At 38.7% G+C, this 27258-nt stretch overlaps 1 long non-coding RNA gene across 1 annotated transcript in view; it reads left to right on the top strand.

Annotated features, from left to right (window-relative positions):
• The window catches only part of LOC136873081 (uncharacterized), an 88227-nt gene extending 62745 nt beyond the window's left edge, over positions 1-25482 (top strand). Inside the window, exons 2-3 of the long non-coding RNA XR_011018254.1 lie at positions 24543-24638; positions 25364-25482. This is a non-coding gene — a long non-coding RNA (uncharacterized lncRNA). The remainder of the gene's footprint in view (positions 1-24542; positions 24639-25363) is intronic.
• The last annotated feature ends 1776 nt before the right edge of the window (positions 25483-27258 follow it).

Genomic DNA, 27258 nt, shown 5'->3' with positions numbered 1-27258 from the left:
GTAAAAGTTCCGTCCTCATTAATCATCCAGTTGTTAGTAGCTTTTTGATACCATCATGCCATCCGCAAAAGATTAATTTCTTCATCAGCAAAGGAAGGGTAGAGTTTCATTGCACTTCTAATACCAACATTCTTCGTTCTATCTATTTCGTCATTATTGACTTCATATCGCGCTTCAGAAAAGAGAAAAGCTAGAGCATGGTTGTTTAGTTGTGATGTGCTTGGTCCACTTCCATCCGACTTATCTAGTCGTCCTTCAATATAGAGGTAGCTTTCATGTGGTAAGGTGTATACATTTTGCTGATTAGTAATAAAATGAATGTCATCATTGTTATTTAATCTAAACGTAAAAGGTTGATAGGAATGAAGCTCACTTCGTACTACACCTTCACGAGTTTCTACTGTATTCGTAATGTCTAGCATTTCCTCCATTCTGTTGTAGTAGCGTATAACCTAAATCTTGGAGTATCTGCTTATGGATATCTGTTAACTCGATAAGTCTTCGTGCACATGTAGTATGTCTTCGGAATGTATATCGTGTTTTATAGATGTTTTTCATACTGGTTTAAGATGACGTTTGTAAGCTACGTACGCGTGCCGATCTAAATGAATAAGCAGATTATGTTTATTTACAAGCCTAAGAATAATGTTACTAATGTGTATTAAAGACATATGATGATAAAGAACTATTGCTGGTTTCTCACAAATAGTATATCCACGTTCCTCTGTAATAATAAAGTCGTGCAGGACGTGCGAAAGTTGTAGATTACTATTCAAGTCTGTAAAAATATTACAAGTAATGTTCACATGATAATAATCGAAGAGTGTTATAGGTTGATCAGACTCGTAACGTACGTTCGGTAGGAGCTCCCTTGATGAAAATGCAAGCAATGGTCCAATCGAATCAGGTTATGATTTGAAGTCAATCTTAAATGATGATTCAATAACACATTTATGTGTAATGCTGCTTACAGTGATTGAGAACATGTAATTATGATTAACTATATTCATGCCTTTGCTGGCGGGACCTAGTGTTTACAGTGCACTATGTCTTCTGGAGTGGGCTAGAGCAATTTTGTTACTTTCATTGATCTGTCTCAGCTTTATCCTTGGCTTTGACAAAATGAAGGTGACTGAGGTATGAGTGATGTTAGTAATGCCATTCCTTCTGCAGCCAGTCCCTGCTATGAATGGTGTGAAAATATTTCTCATAGGGTCGGTTGGTGCATGCATTTCAGTGGGCTTGGCAGACTGATATGTAATAGCATCTTCTGGCTGGGTGAGGAAAGCAACGGGAAACTACCTCACTCCTCATTTCCCTAGTACGCCTCTTCAGTGATGCCTAGGCCACCTATGACAGCTGATGGTGGAGCTGTTGAGGATCCAACCAGCCTTCGGGCTGAGGACTAAACGTACATATAAAACTATCTTCTCCAAACTGTTCAATTAACGTACTTTCAATATAGTCATGAATATCGTCTACTGAATAACTACCAGAGGGTAGCGTTAGCACATACTCATTGTAATAGAACTTGTTTACACCATCACGCACATTATAGATTTTATTGTAGCTGTCAAACGATACTAGTCCAAGACTATGTGCCTGATAGCCAAGTTCGATCGGCGGATTAAAATAAACAGTTGTTTCAGGTCCTTCTCCACGCACAGCAAACGTTCTTTCACTGTTAGTCATCACGTAGACACTAATGCTCTTTCTCTACTGTCTGGGTTTGATATAAGAACATAAGACATAATTGTCCGCACATGCGTGTATTAAAGTCGTTAACTAACCGTTACCTCTTGTTTCGTTTAATATATATATTATTATTACCTACTTTATGATTCAGTTATCATGAAGATTATAAAGCAGCAAGACACACTACCTGTTACCGACATTGTGCCACATCTCTTACCTAATTCTAGTACAACTACAAGAAAACGTCATGGGACGTTGTTTCCTTTTACTGTTCGATGTATTATATCAGGTCCATCGGAATGCGGGAAAACAAATCTTTTACTTACACTTATCACTTCTGTAAATGGTATACGCTTCGAGAATATTTACGTTTTTGCAAAGTCACTCTATCAACCGCTATATACTATTCTACAAACTGTAATGCACGATCTAGTTAAAGATGGAATAAGATATTTTAAATTTAATTCGCATTAGCAAGTACCATCAGCAGACTATGTGCTTCCTAATTCTCTTACGATCTTTGACGATGTCGCAACAGAACAGCAAAACGTTATTCGTGCATTCTTTAGTATGGGAAGAAATAAATATGTTGATTGCATCTATTTATACCAAACCTATTCTCGTGTGCGTAAGCAGTTGATACGCGATAACGCAAATGTTATTGTGCTTTTTCGGCAAGATGAGCGCAAAATGCGACATGTGTATAACGATCATGTTAACACTGATATAACATTCGATTACTTTAAGCGTATGTGTACTACATGCTGGCCATTACACCGTTACAGCTTTTTAGTAATTGATAAAGAACGTGATGTTCAGCATGGACAATATCGCATGGGATTCGATCATTTTATATGCATTAACACAGAATTACAGTAACTACTTGATTAAAAACCATCATTATGTTAACATCTAGCAAGGATATTACAAAACATATCATTCAAGCTCGAAACAATATTTGACGGAAATTTAAAGAGCTTAAACGTATTCAAGCAGACACGGATTTATTTTTAAAAACACAACTAAGTACACCACTCAAAGAAATTTTTAATTCTACTAAATTACCGCAGTTTACTTCAATTTTTGCTTCTATGCAAACAAAATATCATAAAGAGAAGCATTAAGAAGAAAAGCATGAACAAGATGAGGAAGAGAAGAAGCAAGTTGTAGATCAAGAAGAGGAGGAGGAGGATAAGGAAGAAGAACTTAATGATACATCACCAACTAAGCGTGTTGAGTATTTTAACTATAGACGTTATTGCTGAAACGCCTACTAGATCGACGCAAGATCTACCACCTTTATGTGAGGTTATGATTACGCCAGAGTATCGTGATCAATTTAGAACTTTTATTCAAGATACCTATGGATCTCTCTTTGCACCTTACACAGAACAACGTTTTACAGGACAAACTGACACTAACTACGGTATTCGCTACAAAGATGACTTTTCTGGATAGGAAATTCAAATGTTAATATTAATAACAACAAACTTATTGTATAAGGTGTTACCTATAAACCTACGAAAGGACACTTAGAACTTCTTTTCTCACGAATACCCGACAAGGATATAATTTTACAAGATGATCTTAAAAATATAAAGCAATACTTTTTGCTACTGACGCAAAACGACGTAATTACAAGAGAACAGAAGCTGTAAATGCAAATAAGAGTTACAAGTATCGTGAGTTTATTTCTAAGCTGTTTCCGACTGCTCGTGGTCTTGATGTTATCTACAAGCCTTTGTTGCCCTATGTGGACGTAAGATACTAGAATGACCCAAACTTACTCGTTGAACGATTACAACTTTTAAGAGCATCGCAGGATGCTGGTCACACAGGTCACGAATCAGAAATTCTAGAAATAGAAAGAGAATTACGTTATGCCTGTATTATTTTGTAATGGCTCGTCAAGAGAAGATCTCACATAAAAAGGTAAACATCGCACATGAGTTACATAAACCAGCACGTCGCACCTACTGTAGCAGACGCGTTATTACAAGAGGAAAAGATGATCTCTGGCAAACAGACTTAGTAGAAATGATTCCATATGCCTCCTGTAATAAGAGGTATAAGTATCTACTTACTGTTATCGATGCGTACTTGAAGTTTGCTTTTGCACTACCCGTGCGTTCTAAAACAGCAGCTCAAGTTAAAGAAGCATTTAAATATATTGTTGAAGAATCGAAACGCTACCCGCGGCTTCTTCAAACTGATCAAGGTAAAGAGTTTTACAACAAGGATTTTTCTTCTTACCTCAAGTTACTTGGCATTCAACACTACACTACGTTCAGCAATCTCAAGGCAAGTGTTGTTGAACGCTTTAATCGTACACTCAAAACAATGATGTGGCGAGAATTTACAGCGCAAGACTCATATCGTTGGATTGATCTGCTACCTAGACTTTTATCTACCTACAACGATACTCCTCATTGCACTATCGGAACAAAGCCCCGTCTTGTTACAAGGAATACACCTCGCCTAGATGCTATTCATCTTGTAATTAAAACAGCTGATCCACGACGCCATCGCTTTAAATAAGGTGATTTTATTCGCATCAGCAAACAAAAGTCTGTCTTTGCAAAAGGATACACACCCAACTGGAGCACTGAAATTTTTCTAGTCAGGAGTGTTAAGCTTACTAATCCAGTTACGTATTTACTTCGCGATCTGAGAGGACAGCCTATTGAAGGAGGATTCTACATCGAAGAACTGCAGAAAACAAAATATCCTAATCACTATTTATTTGAACGTGTTATTCAACGTCGTGGGAATAAACTGTATGCTAAATGGCTTGGTTTTAGTAACAGCTTTAATTCATGGATTAATAAGGAGGATGCACCTTAAATCTTGTGTGTGTTTTAAATCCTCTACCTCTCCTTTTTATAAGTCACTAGGACATGCTGTAGGATTAAACAACACCTGTAATATGTTTTGACAATTCGTATTTATTTTAGAATATATATATATATATATATCCTTTCTTTATTATACTGACTTTGTTACTCAGTTTTCGTTTTATTGCACCACCAACAACAAGTGCTGCTATCTTCTGAGCAGCTGAAGCACTAGGTAATAACACACGCAGCATAGCTGTACGGAGCAGATTTTTATTAGCTACACGTCTTAGTTCAGGATTCTTTTGTCGACATGTTCTTTGCAGGCAGCATCTAACCACGTGTCAGGCGAACGTGTTCTAGGGCCGCTGGGAAGATGAAGCTCGAATGGAAGAAGATCAATTACTTTATTGATGAGCCCATGCCCAGCAAGCTTCCTCATCTTTCTCCCAGCACGTTTCTTCACCTTTTCCTTGTTTTCTCTCTTTGCAGCCATGATACGTGTTTATAAGCGAAGACAACTCGTTAGTTTTAGGTCCGTGATACAGTTTAAGTTGACATGTACGACACTGTCTCACAGAAGGTCTTCTACCTAAACTCAAGTGTTCATGATGTAAACTACACGTTTGAAGCTCTGACAAAACAGGATCTTGAGTCTACTCACGAGGCACCTTATCCCAAATCTTCTATACAGCATTCGCAGCTACATTAACCAATAATGCCTTTGGTAATGCATTAACACTTCTTCAGTAAAAGTGTTTAGTTTATTTTTGCATGCATAAAACTTTACGATTGCATTTTCAACTGCGTTAAACTTAGTATCTTTTAGAAATGACATGATGTCTTTACACTACAAATGTTTCTTTCACACTAACGTTATTTCGACACTGCAGTTTACATATGTTGTTCGCCTCCCGGCATGCACTGCAACACAACCAATCAAAGAGCATGCACACATGTTGTAAAAACTGTTTACTTGTTTCTCTACTATGCTCCTTCGGAAGAGTTTTAAATGATTCACACCCTAATTCATGCATGTCGATAATTTCACATGATGATGGTAGATACTCACGCAACCATTCTTTCTTTTCACAACCCTTTAGAAAACAAGATTTGCTCTTGACAAATGCGCGTTCATCATTAAAGATAGAAAACGATAAGGTATTCCTTTTTCCTCCCACTGCAAACCTAAATTTTGTCAATCTATTGAGTCTGCTTTTTATCTTCATCTGTTTGCAGACAGTAAGGGAAATGTGGGATAAATACTAAACTAACAAGTTTTGGTGCCCACAACACACTGCAATCTAACACAGCCACCTCTTTAAACACAAATTTGTTACCGTTTACTTTAAAGCCTCGTACATCAACTATTAATGTCCTTGTAATGTTTGCGATCCACTCTATATTACTGTATCTCGAAGACTAAAGCTTTCAGTCAACGAACAGGTTTAAACATGCACAACTATGATGACGTCATCGTCGAAACACGTGTTCACTCTAGCCATCGCTATGCACGTTCGGTAAAGCTATGTCTTAACAGGAGGCGGAGAAGGTAGAGAAGAGAAGGTTATAAAAGCCGCCGCTATCTTGTGTAGTAGCCTGTAAGCGCTAATTAGCGTCGGGAAGGGCATCTTGTCGTAAACTAAGGATAGTCTCCTTCAAGATGGTAGATGGGAGGTAGGTTCACGTATGCACTAAAGTTGATGATAGCTAACGAAATTTTTCAAATTACCCGCCAGCACATTTCAAAGGTATGTAGCTAAAGATAGCAGCACGGTGCCCTGTTGATTAACGATGGCAGCTGGATACAATTTCAAATTGCCGCCACGACATTTCGAAGGTAGTAGCTAAAGATGGCAGCACGGTGCTCTGTTAATTAAAGATGGCGGATGACAGCTGACGGAATTTTTCAAATTGCCCGCTACTACGATAAAGATGGCAGCACGATGCTCTGTTGATTAAAGATGGCTGCTGTCAAAAATCACGTGGGTTTGTTTCCAAACAAGATCACGTAGAAATTGCCGCCACCACATTTCAAAAGTAGTAGTTAAAGATAGCAGTACCTAGGTAAGCAAAGTAAGATGGCGGATGACAGCTGTCAGAAAATCACGTGGCTTTGTTTGCTCTGGTAATTAAAGATGGCAGCTTGTCAAATATCACGTGGAAATTTGCCGCCACCACACTTCAAAGGTATGTACCTAAAGATAGCAGCACGGTGCTCTGTTGATTAAAGATGGCTGCTGTAGAATTTTTTAATTATCCGCCCCCACATTTCAAAGGTAGTAGATAAAGATGGCAGCACTGAGGTTTGCGATCCAAGATGGAGGATGACAGCTGTCAAAAAGCACGTGGATTTTAAATTACCCGCAGTACCGTAAAGATAGCAGCACTAAGGGAAGCGATGCAAGATGGCGGATGAATGAAGTAGCTAAAGCTGGCAGGACGATGCTCTGTTGATTAAAGATGGCTGCTGTCAGCTGTCAAAAATGCACGTAGGTTTGTTTCCAAACAAGAGCACGTGGAAATTGCCGCCACCACATTTCAAAGGTAGTAGCTAAAGATAGCAGCACTGAGGTTTGTTTTGAAAGATGGTAGATGACAGCTAACGGATTTTTTCAAATTACCCGCAGTTCCGTAAAGATAGCAGCACTGAGGTTAGCAATGCAAGATGGCGGATGACAGCTGTCAAAAAACACATGGAATTTAAATTACCCACCGCCGCATTTCAAATATATGTAGCTACAGAGGGCAGCACGATGCTCTGTTGATTAAAGATGGCTGTTGTCAGCTGTCAAAAAAGCACGTCGGTTTGTTTCCAAACAAGAGCACGTGGAAATTGCCGCCACCACATTTCAGAGGTAGTGCTGTAAAGAGGGCAGCATTAAGGTTAGTGACGCAAGATGCTGGGTGACAGCTGTCAAAAATCACGTGGATTTTAAATTACCCGCAGTACCATTAAGAGGGCAGCACTAAGGTTAGCGATGCAAGATGGCAGATGTCAGCTGTCAGAAAAGCACGTGTCTGTCAAAAATGCAGGTGGCTTTGTTTACAAATTCAAATCTCGTGCTAGTAAGGTTTAGTGCCGTAAAGATGACAGCACTGAGGTTTAGGCCCGTCAAGATGGCAGCACTGAGGTTAGCGATGCGTTGTTGTCGGATGTCAACAGTCAAGAAGCACGAGGCTGTCAAAAAAGCACGTGGCTTTGTTTACCAATTCAAATATCGTGCTAGTATGGTTTAGTTGGCAGCACTGAGGTTTAGGCTCGTCAAGATGGCAGCACTGAGGTTAGCGATGCGCTGTTGTCGGATGACAGCTGTCAAAAAGCACGTGGCTTTCTTTACAAATTAAAATCTCGCGCCGAAATTCAAATCTCCCGCCAAAATACAAATTTCCCGCGGGAGGTGGAGACCTCTCCTGAGAACCGGAGGCGGAGGTGGTGGCCGAACTCTCCACTTATACTACTCACGTCTGGTGAACTCCCTCCAAACCCTCTTGAGTTTGGTTTGCAGCCACTAAACAGCTTCTCACGGTTGGATTAATGCGAAGTTATGAATCTCGTTACTTATTAATGGCGTTAAACATATCATTAGTTTCCTAAATTTCTGGAGATAATTTTCATCATTTTATTATCCTGGAAAACCCTCAGGTATAGGTGATATCACTCGATTCCCTTGACGTGGTGAACCTGACTCTTCCCGCTTGAAATGTTGTTAAGGTGGCATGGTACTTCCCAAAACAAAATTCTTATCTCTCTTTCCTTTTCCAACACATCTTCTGCTCCTCTCATGCATGGTCACACCCTTCCTGGGGAACCACCTCCAAGCTCCCGCGTTCCATACTACATCGCGCCCTTATACTTGGCGTCATGTTGCTCAATATTACAATTGTGTGAGATATCGCCTATTAAGTAATGAACAGAATGGTTCATTTGCTACCCCACACTCTAAAGAAAGATACGAAAAACCCAGTTTTGTATTTTTACGTCTGATATTTAACGCCTGTGTATCCATCATCATTCATTCCGAGACATCCTGTGGGTTTTCATAGCTTGCTTCAACAATTCCTCACGTTCCTTCCTCACGTCATAATAGGCATCTAGGAAGGCTAAGAATTGTCTTTGATGTCCCAAACACTCACTGCAGTCAAGTTCAACTGTTTCATTTACTAAGCTGCTCTGCGGCAAGACTTCTCCTCTTACAACGTTGAGGGTACTTCACTCGGGTTATTGCTAAGGTCTTCATTTTCTCGGTCTTGCATCTCTACAAATTCCTATGCGCCTGCAACGTATTCTTTTTCTTCTTCCTCCTCAACTTCTTCTTTGGGTGTATTAGTCTTCACTGGTCACGTAACTTCCAGGTCTCTTGCGTTACTGATTGTAGTTATACTATTTACATGAATTATACCTAGGATGAAATTCATTTACCTGATAAACAGCTTTTACTAGACTATTTCTTACTATGAGTCTCATTTGTTTTCATTTTGGCTTTAGCAATAATATTCAACGACATGGGGCTATAATTTATTACCCCTGGCTCCACTTCCCTGAGCCTAGATTTCAAAGTTTTCGTTTTCTTCTTCCTCCTTCTACCGGACTTCCAAAAATGATACTGGTGTACTCTCTTCCGTAATCTGTTCTCACGTCGTGAATGCTGTACTGGTAACCATCTAATTTTCCTTCCATACAGTCGCCTCTTTCTTCTTCGTCGTCTCGACTTCCCATTCGACCCTCGCTGCGTTCCGGAATAACATCTCCTCATCGTAAATTGCATACCTTTCTTCCTTTCCTTCTTTCGGCTAGCATTCTTGTGTGGGTAAAGCTGCTTTATGTATGCTTTAAAATCTGCACCCATTTGCTGTATTTACTGTTTAGCTTGACTTCCTTCATTCACTAAATCAACCATGTCAGCCTTCGACTTCCTTTCTAACTCTCCTCCCTGGAGGCTATTACCTCGTCTGCCATCTTTGCCATATTAGTCATCTCAGACACACGCGCTCGTCTCTTCCCCTCGCTAGTTATCTGAGTAGGTAGTGTCGCCTTGTCTTTTCTTTTAATCTCAACTGAGTTCTCGAAATCCTTCTCGCTAGCCTGTGTGCGTATTTTCAACTTTCTTACCTGCTTCTACCAATCTAACTGGTATCTGCTGATTACTGGCCACTAACCGATCTAATTGGTATTTAGTGTTTATCAACTGTGTTTCACCTGCTTCAGTAAGCTGTGCTTTTACGTCAGGAACCTGTGTCTTTAATTGCCCTAATTCCACTTTCCGTTCCTCACTAACTTCGGCAAGCCGTGTCTTTATACACGCTATTTCCGCATTCTGTTCCTCACTAATTTCGGTAAGCTGTGTCTCTATACACGCTATTTTGCCTCAAATTTCTCCCACGGTCCTTCCAACGTTAGCGACATTTATTTTAATAAGAATACGCCAATCCTTTCGGAGAGAGTATAGGGAATTTATCAGCACGTCATCATCGCTATATGCGGTATATCATTATTTATCCTTCAACTTATGCTTTGTCTTATCATCTATCAACCACAAGAATAACGGAATTTTGAAAAATAAGAAAATGACACATTACATAGCCCAAAATTAAAATTATGAAACGTTAAAACCTATATCTATCACTGGGCACAAAAACTTTGCTGTTGAAACATACAGCTGGTGTAACATGTTGCACTTAATATCAACGCCTTGACCTGCCATACGCATGGCATACCTTATCCAGCCACAAATCGCTAATATCTCCTGCAATACAGACCTTTCCTAATGTCCAAAACTGAGGTTATCTTGACATTACCTAACCTAATCCAAACAGCAGGGCAATCATACATAAACGGCTTATTTCGTGATCACAATTCTGAAAGAAGTCATCATGACTATGTTTAGGAAAGCATTTTGCTGTTCCCGACATCAATTAGATGTGCTAATATTCGCCGTTGCTTAATAACGTACTAAAAAGTGAACATATCCAACACCAAACTAATGGTTCCTCTGTTCATGTTCCTCATTTATCAAAGAAAACGCATAACTAATGGTCCATTTTATTCAGACGCACTTTATATCCTACACTGGATATGTTTAGCGTCCTGCTTTGAGATATAGGCTACGCACTTTGGACACAATTAATATCCTACAGTAGATGTTAATAACGTCTGCATACGCCACTCTCGCCACACACCTATTGGGCGCCAATTAATATACCCTTCAGGGCGAAATATATAGATCAAACACAAGAAACAATAGTGGGTTACATAACTTACCTGCTTATCTGTCCATAAAATAAAATACACCTGCATAGCTTCAACCGGCGGATGGGCATTTCGGGTTCTTGTGACGAGAGTATAATTGGACAGGGATACTACTCTAATAATCTAATTTTGTAAATGAGGAAATCTGTAATTATTTGGCTATGTAATTGACAACGCATAGTCAATTCATATATCTTTGTCGTAACAATACTTCTTTACAACATGCCAAACACGTGGTGCAGATAAAATGCCATAAAGGGCTTACATTTATAATTTACAAGGATAAAAATAAAACGATGTCGACATACTGACGGATGGATGAATGAGCCAGTTAGAAAGTTCTTCCGTGAACATAACCATTGGACCTACAAAAATAAAAACATGGTGCTAGGATTAGGGACGTTTCGCAGAAATAAATTTACTATTAAGTTTTACATTTGGGAGATATTTACATATAAACAGAAACACTGAACGCTATAAAAGACAACTACAATATAACCAAACACTGAAGCTACTTGTTGCCCGATTTCACATAAAAATCATAGAAGTGTGAACTCACATCCTCCGGGTAAACTTGACAGTTACGAGACCATCTAATAATCAAGGTCAAATCTACTAGTACAAAAAGTTTCACCTATTCAAATACACACCAATATGAACAATCAAATGGAAAAAGAAAAAAATCGTTGTCACAAATAACTCCCGGCCTGGGGTGCAGTATCTGTGCCAATGCCGTGGCTGTCTGGAATGTGAAGGTTCCCCGCCGCACAAAAATCGTAAACCACGTTAACCTTGACCTCGTCCCCACTGCATTTCTGGACTCGACAACACTTAAGGACTTTCATATGACATATGAGCCGGTACACAATTGTTACAATAAGTAGGGAACCTACTCCCTTTCTAAAGATCAGGCTGGATTTCCAGACCGCTTGCGGGTCTACTGCATATAGTGCTATCCCGTACTGATCTTTTTCATAACAACACAGCGCTCTCACACATGGCGCGACTTCACACTCTCTAGCCCTTGGTTCGAGTTATAACTTATGCAATGCGAGACTTGGTCATAAATTTTGATGACGTGGTCTACAACATGGTTTCTATACACCCAACAGACTTTACTCGTAGTGAAACTTTTAGATAAATCGTGCACATGCATCATGCAACAGCAACGTTAGCAAAATATAAGTCACGGAACATAGAGAAGTGCTGACCTAACACTAAGATAAACAACCTTAAATTACTCCTAGCTTCTGGATCACCCGTAAAATAACACACGGTGCAAATTCCCCAATAATAAGTTATGTACATAAAAACGTAAGTGTGTTCAAATCATCTTAACCAAATAGCATGATAGACTCCTATGTCTTGACTACGTCTTGCTCTAATTGCCCAAGGGCTTACCTGACTACTATTTACATAATTAATGGCTAACTTTCTGCGTAACTGTCTCTAATTCTACCACTTGCTTACAAGTTTGGTTCACTTATCTCATATTCGATGGCCTTCTCCTCCCTCCTTCAGGACTCGGCTATGCCATTTCAGCCAAGCCTCGTGACGATGTCGTCCTGGGTCGATCCTCTTGTTCCGATCACCGTAGGGGGCTCCATTCTGAAGGTGTCTTCCCGAAGACCAGTTTGAAGATTTCTTGCACTCGGCCTCGAACGCGTTACGACACTTACTCGAATGAGATGTTTAGTTAATAACCTGCACAGCACAGTCGTTACACAAACGCCGTTTCCTGCATACACTATTCAAGTTTGAAACGTACTGAATTTAAGACAACATTTAGTGTAGTGTTAAAAATGAAACCCGCACTGGGGTGTATCTAGTCTTACTTATACATGAGTTCATAGCCAATTCGTTGAGTTAAACTGATTATTCTAACTTAACTACACACGTGATTTCTTATGAAATACCGAAATAATTTCAGTTCGCAGATTACAGTCTACTGACGATTTAAATCCTACTACGAGGTGACCCGTACCGCACCTGTGACGAAGTCTTTGCCATAGGCAAAATTTCAAATCGAATAATTACACGCTCATGACCACAGTATGGCGAATCAAATCTGATATCAATATTAAACTATTATTCACATATCTACAGTTCAAATGAAATTATCTCAAACACTCCATAAGTAATCTTAGTCTTTGTTTTAGACAATGGTTTATGGCGCAATAAGGCAGACAGACCCGCGACACTCACCGGCAGCAATCTTACCGTCGAATGAGGTGCCTTCCTGCCTATCTCTCATCTCATATAGGGAGCAAAAAGCGAAGCCACGCCTGGTGAACTCCCCCTAAACACTCTTGAGTTTGGTATGCAGCGACTAAGCAACTTCCTACAGTGGTTGGGTTAATGCGAAGTTATCAATTTCTTTCCTTATTAATGGCGTTAAACATAACATTCGGTTCCTAAAATTCTGGAGATAATTTTCATCATTTTATTATCCTGGAAAACCCTCAGGTAGAGGAGATATCACTCGATTCCCGTGACGTGGTGAACCTGATTATTCCCGCTTTAAATGTTGTTAAGGTGACATGGTACTTCCCAAAACAAATTCTTATCTCTCTTTCCTTTTCCAACATACCTTCTACTCCACTCATGCTTGGTCACACCCTTCCTAGGGTACCACCTCCAAGCTTCCGCGTTCTATACTACATCGCGCCCTTATACTTGGCGTCATGTTGAGAAATATTACAGTTGCGTTAGATATCGCCTATTATGTAATGAACAGAATGGTTCAGTATCATCGGCGATGCGTGTAATCCTCATACTTGATCTATATTATGCCTTTGTGTTGTAATATTTTAATTTGATTGTTGAAGGAATAACAGTGTATTGAAATTTCCTCTCTTTTTCAGGAAAAAAGGGAAGCTATAACAAAGAAGGATTTCGGTATGCAAAAAAAGAAAAGAAAATTCGAATGGAACAATACAAATTTTAATTTCCCTTCACAAACGTTTATCGACCAAGATGGAATATGGAACTGCTAATTTATCCCAATGCTAGTAAACGAAATATGAAAGAGACTGATTCTATCAGCACGGTGTTACTTGAGAGTGTATGGACCCCTTGTGAAGTGGACTATAAATCTATTCTCAATCACCACATCCCTTGGTTATTACCATGTACATAACGCAAAGTTAGTAGTTTTAGCTATTTTTAATGTTAACCTAAAGCGCGCGCTTTGAAATTGAGATTAAAACCTCCTATAAAATGCGTCGCCTTGACTGACCATCAAATAAGGGCGCATTTTAAGCCGGGGCAGTGAGATGATGAGCCATTTGCATTGGCTATTATCGTGTGACATGTTAGTTCAATTTATTCCAAACAAAGTTATAGTCTTATTGTGTTACTGTAATGGCATCTTGCCACTTCACTTCGTATGAGTTAAATAATACCATGTGTGTACGCGAGATGGCGGACATCTCGGTGTTGGTCTCCGAAGGTCAAACTTCCTGCCACCCGGGAATCTTTTATCTCCTTGACTGTGTTGGTTGTTGTTATTTTGGGGAACACTGAGAAAAATAGCTTCCCTGCAAGTTGGAGTAGCGTTTCTGATTGATCAGAATGTTTTTAAACGCTTTAGGCGTATCTGCAACTATCCTTTGTTTTTCTGTTCGAGTCCTTGATAGCTCCAGGTATTAGTTGACTCCTTGAAAGCTCCTGTATTTGTAAGTTCTCTTTTATTTAAATTTGTCTTCTTCTTATTTTCGATATGCAATATTTACCCTGTTGTATGAACGGACTGTGTGCATGTGATCTTGGTACTTGATTGATGTGCTTTTTGATTATGAGATGGTCCAGTCTATACAGTACAACTGTATCAGCTTTGTCGCTTGCCATGAAGCATCAGATTGTGATTGCCTTTCGTGTTATCGTGAGAACACTCTCGCCTTGTACGAATTGCGGTCGCGATAGGAATACTTTGGTGCGTTGGATTACACAGTTTTGCTGCCGTATTCCTCGTGCACACTTCTTACGCACGTTCCTGTTCCGTCTGAGTGACCCTTGCATGACCTTGTGCTAGCGGTATTTGTGATGTTATTTTACTCCTGGATCTGTGTGCCCTGTCTTACGTTTGAATATCAGTGCCGGAATGAATGGCAGTGTATGTGAGTACTGGAGTACATGTGTCATATCGATAACCCATTTCGATTATTCATTTCCATTTTATCCTTTTATGCCCATTCTAGTCTTGTAGTTTTGTACTCGTGTTGGCTTCTCACTATATTATTTCCTTATGGTGTCAACTCGTTTGATTTATTTGTTCCCGTCGTTTTTCGCAGAGTTTTGACCTCAGTCATTTATTTGGTTTGGTCTTTGATTAATGAGCTCGTTTACTCCTTTTTTAACTTCCTAGATCTCTCGGAACATATCTTACCCTTGCTTATTCCTTGATGCGGGGGCGGATAACGAATGTGATAGATTTTTAAAAAAGATAAGGTGTATGCGGGTGGATGGAATTCCATGTTTTCGAGGAATAACATATCCCCAGGAATGTGTGACCTTCGTGGCTCTGTTTCGCAATGACTAGAAATTGTCTTTGAATATTCAAAATAAAAAAGAAAGGTTTTACCCTCAGTGTGATTGCGTTGAGTAATTTCAAATTATGATGTGGAAACATTTTGAAATGTTAGTTTGTAAATGGCCAGCATACTACCCAAACGCCGGCGAATGTTCTACGTATGTATTTGCTTAAATCACTATTCTTGTTTTAATTTAATTCACCTTTTAAATTTGATTCACCTTGATTGAATAAACCTTGTTGTTTTTCTCATTTAGCATTTCATTCAAGTAGCATTTGGACTCTTAGTAACACTAAGATAAGATCCCAATTTCCAGCTCGGGGCCCTAGTTTGTCGGCTTGTCTCAGTCATGGTCCATGATTTTGTATCCGCGTACCGACAATGTTTTTGTTTTTATTGTTTATCGGCGAGTTTCTTCGGCCCATCGTTGGTGCCGAATAGGAATGTGATTAAAAAGATTTGGGGTCTTCCCTCGTTCACACGCTGACCAAGATTCTCTTTGGATCGCACGTCTTGGATTGTGACCTTTCACGAATCTCTCAGTTCAGGGTTCTTAATGTTAAGGTTGCGCCTCGGCCAGTGTCACGCGGAGATACATGAGCCTCCACTCAAGGGACGTGAAAGTTCATCGAGTTGGGTCACAGGATCGCATGGTGGATTTATATTGGTTCGACTAACGCGAGAAGACGATTACTAATTGCCATCCTAATCTAAGTTATCATCATGACGTTCCTTATACTATAAAAAAATGAAAAATGAGAACACCGAAAATATAACTTTCATGGAAGGATTTTCCGTTTAATGACTATAAATTACTTTAAATAACAGCTACAAGATTAATAAAAATGAAAACACAAATGGATACTAGAAGTGATTGAATGTTACGTTAATTAAATAAAAATAAAATGTCTAACTTCTGACTCTTGTCAATATTTTTCTCATACATCAGTGATACTATTGATTTAATCGGAAAAAGTCAAAAGAAAATCAATATCACAATGCTGAAGGCTTTAAATGGAAATGAGTCCATCATTCACCACGTTTATCTTCAATCTGATGGTTAGAAATCGTTAATTCTTGTTGGCTTGGCACGCCTATTCTGACTCAAATAAATGCCTCAACATCCCGTTATTATACTTAAATCATCGCTTAATTTGTTGAAAGTCTACCTAACAACTTGAACGCACCGGTGACCTATGTTAATGATATCATACCGGTCAAGAAAATGATCAAATAGCATGACAACATCGTAATCCATCAATCAATAACATTGAGCGAATAAGAAATGAACTTGATCTCTTCTGGGCTCCACCGCCATCTGCACCTAAATAATGTAAATTTGAAAACACAATCATCACCAACTACAATAATTTCAAAACTACGATGACTCTGCAGCTCTGGTGTCCTCCGCGAGTTCAACCTGTAAAACTACATCAGCTCTAAGCGTCAAGTTCAATGGTCTACAAAACAAATCCAGCTAGCAAGAGGAATTAATTTACTCACCATATATAAATGAAGATCATACACACCCTTTTGTGACATGGTTCTTAACTATGTGGTATTATTAATTCGTGAAGATCTCATGTCAATCCAATATTGCGCGTAAGTATCTATACTGTATTTAATTAATATAATTTAGACAATCATACTATCAGTGTTCTCGAAATACCTTGAAATATCATTGTAAATACCGCTTCATGCCTAAGTAATTACCATTCATTATAGCAATATGGAATCCACACGCATGACTATATCAATTCCTACAACAATAAATCTCATCAGGACCCCTACATCGCATCATTCTATAAAATGAATAATCCCAATGACACATTCACAATTCATATAATATCAACCATTTACATATTTCGACGATCCTATCAATAAACACTTTATCACATCACATATATGTCATGCTCAACGGATTCTCATTTTATTAGGAAAATATACCCAGGCACTTCACATTACGAAGACTACTAATCTCATCACCATGTTAACGCAATATTATCATAATAACATCACAATTACCTTTCCGAACACTGTGCTCAACATAAGAATATGATCGCTGATGACTCTAAATTACGTACATTTATGATTTTCGAATCCTTCTAATATATATTCGAAACACAAATTGGACTAAAATATCTTCATAATGACACTATCTCAACACGAATGTTATCCATGCCTAAGTCTATCTGTACATGCATTAATATTATTTACAATATTCGTATACAACACTTTCCTCTATATTCTAAGAAAACAAAATACGTATTTTGTTGTACAACGGTTAATCTTATTGCAATCTGTTAATATTGTATTGTGATCTAGCTTTTCGTCTGATCTCTTTCAATACGTGTGCAACAGCTCTATTCCTCTCTGAGTTTTCAACACAACTGTAGTCTACTTTTATTTGAAAAACAAAATCTAATAACAAATTACAATAATAACAGACGGTTTGCTTTTTAAAGATTTCTCCATATTTCCTAGCTTCGATATGTTTTTGACAATAAAAACATCTGACTTCTTAATACGGAGCGCTCTTGTATGATCATTATGTCGGCAAAGGAATTCGTTTACCAATCTGCCACATAATATTTTGGTTATCAATCGACAATTTCATCACTAGTCTCGATCATCAAATCGTATCGGACTAGATAAGCAGTTTATGACCCTCATATACAGATTGAACTTTGCCCAATTAATTCAACTCATTCCATGGCCTCCGATACATTTCTATCATTAATATTCTCGCCATTTATTGATATTTAACAAACTTTACTTGAGGAAACTGTAATATTTTCTTAATTCTGTATTATGTGCCACGATATATTTATTATCCACCATAATTTAACGAGATATCACGGGGTTTAGAGCTTATTATTTTTGCCAATACCCTCAATCCGTTGCCTGTTGTTCATATAGTTGAGCGAGTTATTTGGGTTTCTGACACAGCTGGACATGTAGTACTCGGAAATACGATTTCATTGATGTTGATTTCACCATAAACTTCTAATGTATTCACCAACACTATTCTGACATTCTTACTCAAAAATGAAATTTCGTATGACAGGAGAAATTTCATACTTATGCATAGTTTAATCATAACCTTTTCTTTCAATGAAATCGACTTTTACCATGTCTCATATGGTTGGAAATAACTAGCGAATACTCATCAAAATGTGTCTTGCAATTAGATGCACAGTTATTCTGAAATACAGTCTGGTATTCTGACTTCCAATCCTAGGTAGATTTTTACATTACTCGCTATCCGGTTCGTCTGTTGACAGGTAATCATCCCATACATCATCATCTCCTTCGTCATTCGTTATGAGATTGATCTCCTCCTCATTGACAATAGAAACATTGTATTGTGTCAGATTTGAAGCATGGAAAATAGAAACGTTACTGGAGTCTAGGCTCTGTATATTGTATGCGTTATTATCTAGTACTTCAATGATTTTGAACGGCCCGATGTAAAGATGAGCGAACTTAGAATAAAATCTCGCTGTAGGACAAGGTATAGCCGGTTTCCTGACGAGAACGTAAGTTCCAACCTCCAAAGGTTTCCGGAATCTCTTGTGCCTTAGCTTCTTGAGTCGTCTTTCGGCCTGCTTTTTCATGCACGCTTGGGCTTGTTTTATGTTTTCCTCAACATCAGGTCTCTCCTTAATTGGTCTACCGATGATGTCGTTCCATGGATGCTTCGGATGATCATTCATGTGAATAATACTCGGAATGTTGCCAATGGATTCATGCCATGTGAAGTTCATACATCAGCTATCGTTGGTAAACATGAGGTCCACGTCCAGTGACGTTCATGACAGAAAATCCGGCAATATTTTGCTATTTCTTTCATGACTCTCTCAGCGGCGTTAGACTCTGGATGTCTTATAGAGCTAAATCTGTGCTGGGTATTTATTTTTCTTAAGGCTGCCGAAAATTCAGCTGATGTAAATTGTGTCCCATGGTCTGTTATTATACACTTCGGCTTACCCATTTTTGGTATTATTACTCTCTCCAAACTCCTAATAATTGACTTGCAATTGGCCTTCCTAATGGGCTGAAGCGACACGAATTTTGACATCATTTCAAGGACAACCAACACGAAACGGTTTCCGCGTTTACCTACAGGTAAACTTCCATACACGTCCATTGCGTACACTTCTTTTCGGCGATCTGGTATCACAGATATCGGTGGCAGGTACAGTAGAGTTGTACTTCATCCTCTGACATGTGTCATAAGTCTTAACTATTCTGCTTATAGTCCTCCGGAATCCAGTCCAGGTAAACGTTTCTCCTATTGTGGCCACTAATTTGTCCAATCCACCATGACCAATCATTCTGTGAATATACCAGATAAGTCCGCATCTTAATTTGCGTGGTAACACCACTCTTAATTTCTTCCTATCTTTGTCTATACATTTGTACAGGATGTCGTTTGCGAGTACGTAATCGTCTATTTGATCTTCAGGATTATCATTAACTGTTCTCCTCCGACAGTGCTCCATAATCTACCTTAAGGAGAAATCTTTGAGCTGTAATTCCGGCAATTGTTTTAAATTTTCCAGGCATTCCTCATCTTCTTGAGTCATTTCGATCGCATTGACTTCCTGAATTTCTTCCGTTGGATTTCGGCTCAAACTGTCCGCTAGCACATTACTTTTACCTGGGCGAAACTCGATTTTCAAGTTGAACTATTGTGCATTGAGTGCCCATCGTGATACTCTCTCTCTAGATAACGTGGCCTTTCGACGAACGTTAACGCCTTATGACCAGTCCTAATGACTACTGGATACCCGTACACTATCTTTCTCCGCTGTTGTAAGGCGTAGATAATCGCTAACATTTCGAGCTCAGTAGTGGTGTATTTAAGCTCATGAATTCTCAATTTCCTGCTCACGAAAGCCAAATAAGTTATATTGTTCTCTCCACGTCCATTCTCTTGGTACAAGACGGCTCCGACTCCAACTGATGATGTGTCAGATTGGATAATGAATTCACGATCAAAGTCTGGATATCCAAGTTTGATGTTATTGGCCAGCAACTTCTTGGCATCGACAAAAGCTCGGTCATGACTTTCTTTCCATCGCCACCGATTATTAGTCTTTCATAAGTCTTGCAGGGGAGCTAGTACTTCTGTATATCTCGGACAATGGCTAACAAATAATTGCGTCATTCCCAGGAACTGTGGTACATGTTTAATCCTTCTGGGCTTTGGAAAATTACATATAGTCTGGATCTTAACAGGGTTAGGTCTTATGCCAGTTCCGTCAATCACATGTCCAACAAATAAGATCTCGGATTGGCAGAATTTTAACTTGGATCGGTTGACTTTGACTCCAGCCTCATCTAAATTACCTAACAGCTGCTCCATCTTAACCACATGTTCTTCAAAAGTAGCCGTCGCTAGTACGATATCATCAACATAGACAGTTACGAATTCCTTGACTTCCAGTCTCAGATTTCTGTCTAGAGCTCGTATAAGTGCAGCTCCTGAGTTGAAAATTCCGAACGGGAGTCTTTCAAAAATATATGTTTGGTTATCAAACATGAAACCAGTAAACCGTTTAGATTTACTTTCCAAAACTATGTGAAAATATGAGGAAGTTAGATCTAGTATCGTGAAAAACTTCATATTCCTAAATCTCCTGATTATCTCTTTTATTATTGGAGCCTTATCATATTCCGGAATTAACTTAGTGTTGATCTGTTTCGCATCCAGGCACACGCGAATAGAACCGTTACTTTTCTTTACCACCACTAACGGGGTAATGTAGGGAGAATGTGCCTCAGAGATTATGCCATTATCGATCATTTCCTGTATCACTTTTCAGGCATCAGGCATAAATTTCCCAGTATAGGGTATGGTTTAACCTTAAATGGCCTCCAATCCTTCACCAATAATCGGTATTCGAAATTCTTCACCGCTCCGGGCTGGTTCTTACAAGCATTACTTTGTTTCTTCAGCAGATCCTCAATTATCTCTTGTTGTTCAGGACTTCCTCCTATTCCGTTGTCGATTGTACAACCACACATGGCATCCTCCGTATCATATCTCTCCATTATTCTCTCGGTGATGTATGCAGCCTCATTTATCGAAATATTCATCGTTTTCTGCAGCTCACTCGTTTCTTTATTTTCTGTTTTAGCTGTGACATCTTGTTTTCCTTCGCCTTCACACCTGATTCTAATTTCTTCCTTGTTTAAGTCAATTATTATTTTATTCTCTCTGATGAAGTCAGATCTGATGATCAAATTACACTACAAATGGATGTTCCATTACAATTCCTCCGATTTAAACTGGTAAGTACGTCTGTATCTTACATTTTTTAACTTTATCTGGATTGGTGCCTTTGATTTTCATGTTAGCCACTGGAAATATGAGTAAGTGTGTCTTATCTTGCAATTCCGAAAATAATAGCTTGGAAATAATACTAATGCTCGCACCGGTATCTAATTACGATAACACTCGAGTACCAAGTATCGTAACAGAAATGACATGTAGTCCTCTCTTTAATCTCGTTCCATCAGGTTGACCATCTTCATCTAGCAATTCATCAGGTTCAAATTCCCAAGATTTAGTCCCTGCTAAAATCCATTCGTGTTGATTGTAATCTAAACTTAATCTATTAAATTCGTCATCTAATGTTGATTCCAAAACGAAGTTTTTTTTCACCCCTTCGTTTCCTAGATTATTATTATTAAATGGTATAGCTCCCGGATTCAGTACTTTATCTGTACATTCCTTTCCTTGTTCCTGTTGATACAGTAGGCGTGTCGCACCTACACAATCGGCATTTATGTCCTGATTCTGTATTGCTCGTTCCCACTGTTTTCCTTCTTGCTGTTTCCTCAATTCGTCAAGGTATCCTTCCCTTTCTTTGCTTGTCTCTTCATCCTGATGAGTATCCGACCGTCTCGTATTCTCTCGGTACCTATTCTTACGATACGGCCATTTATCTCAGTATCGATTCCACCTTGTGTCTCTATAATGCCTGGGAAGTCTTCGATCCTCATTACGAAATGGTACCCTCTTTTGGCGTGTTCTATCATTCTTTCCATTCCGATGTTCTTCTCTTCGATAATCTTCGTTCGTAGTTGGCCTCTCTCCTTGAATGCATTCATTATATCTGTCATTCCTTTCTCCTCCTTAATTTCCTACCGGCGTCACAACGTTTACCGTCGGATCGACGTGTCTTACTATTCGACTACTGACATGTGTTGTCGTGCCATCAATCTGCCTAAGTACTGCCTCTGCCTGCACTGCAGATTGAACATTCGCTGCAGTAAGCAATCTTTGTATGTCCGGGGGAAATTGTTTAATTATCGCACGGACAATATCCACCTCTGTGGGTGGTGAATCAAGCTCTTTTAGCCTATGGAATTGCATTGTGAAGTAATCAGCGAATCTGCTCGGCCCTGCTAAAGAATATTTCTTTGAATACAACTCAAGCTTAATTCCTTGTTGAATGTCAACGCCCCAGAATTTACCTAAAAAGCCTATTTGAACCCAGCGTAGTCCTCAAAAATATATCGGAAGGCCTTGTACCAAATAAGCGGTGCTCCTTCTAAATGTCTCTCAATTGTCTTTAATTGACGTTCTGGAGATATCTTCGCTTCTCGAAAATATTCCTCTATCTCCCTAAGAAATCCGCGCATAGTCATGCTAGATCCTATATTTCCATTAAATTTCTTAGGTCTATCCTCGTGTGTTCGTATTATATTAATGATTTGGGTTCCATTTCCCGTGTGAATCGTTCCATTATCATTAACATCGACACTATACTGCGGCATCTCAAATTGACTATTTATTTCAGTCTTTCTTCCATCCTCAGTCAATGTTTGGCGATCAATTAAGGATGATACCAAATTTTTGCTAGTTTCATTCTCAATTCTCAGATTTTTCATATCCTTTTGAATAGCATTTAAGTCATCTTTCGGCCGTTTTATCTGCTGTTTCATTAAAACTTTATTTTCGTCCTACTCTTCCACTACCAGATTAAATCAATCATTAATTTGTTCTCTGGCCTGTGTTATCTCTTTCTGTATGTTTTCATTGGTACTATTCACCTCATCTGTTACTTTCTTAAATTTTTCTTCCCAGCTAGCGTCGGATTCTCTCATCTTTCCTTGCATTACATCCACTTCTTCTTTGAGCTCCTTAAGGTCTTGATCGACTTGAACTTGTAATTCTTGAATGCTCAATATAAAATCGGCCCTTAATTCCTCAATTTTTCCTGAAAACTTCTCTTGTTTTCGTTCATCGCTGCATTTACTTCCTTCTGTAGGTTTTGTACATCTCCTTGTACTTCAGATATCCTTGATCCAAGCGACACAACTTCCTCTTGCATTACTTTCATATTCTGTTGTACCATCTCTGTGATCATGGGTTGGATCCGTCATCTCGTGTCGCCATAATCTAGATAGCTGTGCCTCCTCTTCCTTATTGCATGATGTTCTTGGTCTCTTGCGCAATCAAAACCGGACAATACGTCAGCATAGTTAATCTCGTCATCTTACACATATAGCCTCCTATAATCTATATGACATATGGGAATACCGCTTCTTAAAAATGATCCTTGGGTTACTCTAAGACTTGTAATGTTTCTACGAATATTTCAATTTCGCTCTGGTAGTAAACGTTTTTCTTTTCTCTTTCGGTATGCTGATATCACTGCTATGTGGCCTCTCAAAGTCAATTATACCAGCTAACACGTCGTCTTATACGGATATTGTGACGTAGTAGTACGGAAGTTTTTTTATTCCGTAGGGACAGTTTCAGTTTTCGAAGTGAAATATTATTCAGTGCCGATATCTCGCAAAATAGTTCGTGGACAGTAATCCTTATCTATTTAATGTCTTAAACTTCGTTTAAACGATATTATTCTTCCTCTCGAGTAGTTCTGGATGATGTTCTCCTTCTGTACCTTCAGTGTGAATCGAATGTTATATTCCAATAATAAATTTTAACAATCTTCTTGAGTCTTTCTTTACCACCGCATCCTGTGCTCCTTTCTCATCAAGTACCTGACGAAAACAGTACCCCTTTGGCATGTAGGAATATACTGACGCTTTACTATTGACGTTCTCATGGCTCAAACTCCATTTTTGTTCCAATTAGACCTGCTTGGGAGTAGTGAAATGGCACATTATTATTATTATTATTATTATTATTATTATTATTGTTGTTGTTATTTTCGATTTTTTATTTATCATTTTTGTTCTTTGTTTTAGGAAGTTATCGTCTGCTGTCAACGTTATTCTAGTGACATCTGCTAAAGCATTCTTCAGTTTGCAGTCTTCATCTACATTGCACGTGCACATCTTAAGGTGAGCCTAGTGTAAAACTGTTGGTTAGTGCTTGCATTTTTTTGGAAAGCAAATTTACTTCTTCGCTAGCTGTTGAAGATCTGAATAACCTTCGAGCTTTATGTATTTTAGCTCAGTAAAGAAAGCTGCCTTACTTTTAGGCTAGCTGTTGACGATCCAAATAACACTCAGCCCTACTCATAGCCCTTTCTTATCATCACTATGTGCGACGCAAGTGCTTGTACGCTAGCTTATGAAGATCTGGCTAACCTTCGAGTTGCATGTATTTTAGCTCAGTGAAGAAAGCTAGACTAGCTGTTAACAAACCGAATAACCTTCGAGACCCACTCGTAGCCCTTTCCTATCCTAAAATCACTATGTGCGACGCAAGTGCCTCAAAAAGCAACTTTACCGAGCTCGATAGCTGCAGTCGCTTAAGTGCGGCCAGTATCCAGTATTTGCGAGATAGTGGGTTCGAACCTCACTGTCGGCAGCCCTGAATATGATTTTCCGTGGTTTCTCCACATTCACTCCAAGCAAATGCTGGCGCTGAACTTTAATTCCCATTCCTAGCCTTTTCCTGTCCCATCGTCACCATGAGAGCTATCTGTGTCAGTGCGAGGTAAAAGCAACTTGCAAAAAAGCAACTTCACTTTAGTAATGCCTAGGCTGCTTCACATTTCTTTCTACGCCTAGGCTATCCTTCAAGCTACAGACGTACATTAATTTTGTTTCTTGTTTTCTAGGTACACCAAGAATTATCGTCCTCATCGTCATTCATCCAAGCAGTCTTTATCTACATTGCACGTGTACATCTTAAGGAATGTTTTGATCTTTTTATCGATCTCATATTTTTACATTTTTTAAATCTAAAAAAATTGTACTTCGTTTTTTGTAGAAAAATCGAACAGATTATCCAGACGGCTCAGCAATCGTCTACTAAATCAGCGATTTAAAGTGATTAAATTTTGGTGAAAGAATTTTCCGTGTCTGTGACGACTTCCAAGTATGTCTACCCATTGTGCTAACCGAGTTGGTGTATAATTATGACAATGAATTGGGAAACTATACATACATGTTTTTCATCGCGTATTCTATGCGGCATTATACGAAATTCATCAAATATTTTAGATCCAAATTCTTTCTTACTCTCTTGCTATAATGTTTTCGAAGAAAAAGTCACTTTTTTGCTGTCTACGCATACGGCGCTTAAACTAAACGCTAGTCTTGCATGTTCCTTCATTCTTTTCAAAGATAATCAGGGAATTCATGAAACATTTTATATTTGTTCTAAAATGACGAAACTTATGTTCAGACAATATTTCGAAATGGTTTCGCAAACACATCGTCGACACATTGCTGGCTAAATTTTCAAAAGTTTGAAGAAGGGGCTAGTAATAACGCACTTGAAAGTATTTTGCATTTTCAGATTAATGTGCTAAAGTTCGACCCCTTGAATTCAGGTAGTCGACACATTAAACTTCCTCAAGCGATTGAAAATAAAAAAAGCAGTGATTAATGTTGAGAATAACGATGACTATATCTTTTTATGGTGCATCGCAATAGCGTTGAAACCGGCAACAATAATAGACCATCAAGAACATTTCAGTATAAGGATATGTTTATTCAGTTGCAACAGTCATTAAATTTTGAAGGTGTTTCTTTTCCTATGGATTTAGCAAATATTTCTACGTTTGAGAAAAACCCGAATTTTTCCTTTTCTGTATACGGTGTCGACGGAGACCGTATTGTAGGACCAATTTACTCCGCTTCTTCTCCGAAACCACATCATCTTCATCTTTTACATGTTTTCAATGAAACCACACGCCACTACTGCTACATATCCAATCTTTCCCTCTGTTCAACTCTCAATACACAATGGGATAAAGTATATATACGACCGATGTTTGCAATACCCTTCTACAGAAAGCATGTTAGCAACACATGTAAATGATTGTGCAACAAATCCTACCGTAAAACTTGTTCTGTCAACCACGGAAAATGCAGGAATGAAGTTTGAGAATTATTATCGTCAGGAACCTATTCCCTTCACGTTTTATGCAGATTTTGAATGTTTTACTGTACCTTTTGACTGCCAACCCGACTTGAGCGAATCCTACACGGATTACATGCAAAAGTACAATCCGTTTTCAGTAGCATACAAAGTCGTTTGTTCGTACGATGCATCTCAATCTCCTTTTAGGATGTATCTAAGCGAAAACTGTGCATATGGTTGAGACATTACTACAACAGATGGCACAACGCGTTCATACGCTTATTTCGCAACCAGTGCCCATTCAAATGACATTATATGAAATGATTTTGCATGATGAAACTGATGAATGTCACATCTGTAAACAGCCGATTATTTTCCCTCAGATTAAGGTTAGAGATCACTGTCAATTTACGGGGAAATATCGCGCCCCTGCACATGATTCGTGCAATTTTTCATATCGTGTACCTAAATTTATTCCATCCTTTTTCCATAACTTGTCAAGCTACGACAGTCACAGTTCACTGTGATTGCACAAAATCATGAACGCTTTATTTCATTCAGTAATCGTGTAGGCGATATTAGCATTAGCTTTCTAGGTTACTATAAATTTAAGAACTTTTCACTTGATACATTTGTAAACGGGCT

Source organism: Anabrus simplex, chromosome 1, assembly GCF_040414725.1.
Source record: "Anabrus simplex isolate iqAnaSimp1 chromosome 1, ASM4041472v1, whole genome shotgun sequence".
In the NCBI taxonomy this organism is placed as follows: Eukaryota; Metazoa; Arthropoda; class Insecta; order Orthoptera; family Tettigoniidae; genus Anabrus; species Anabrus simplex.
This window is presented reverse-complemented; position numbering and strand designations above follow the sequence as displayed.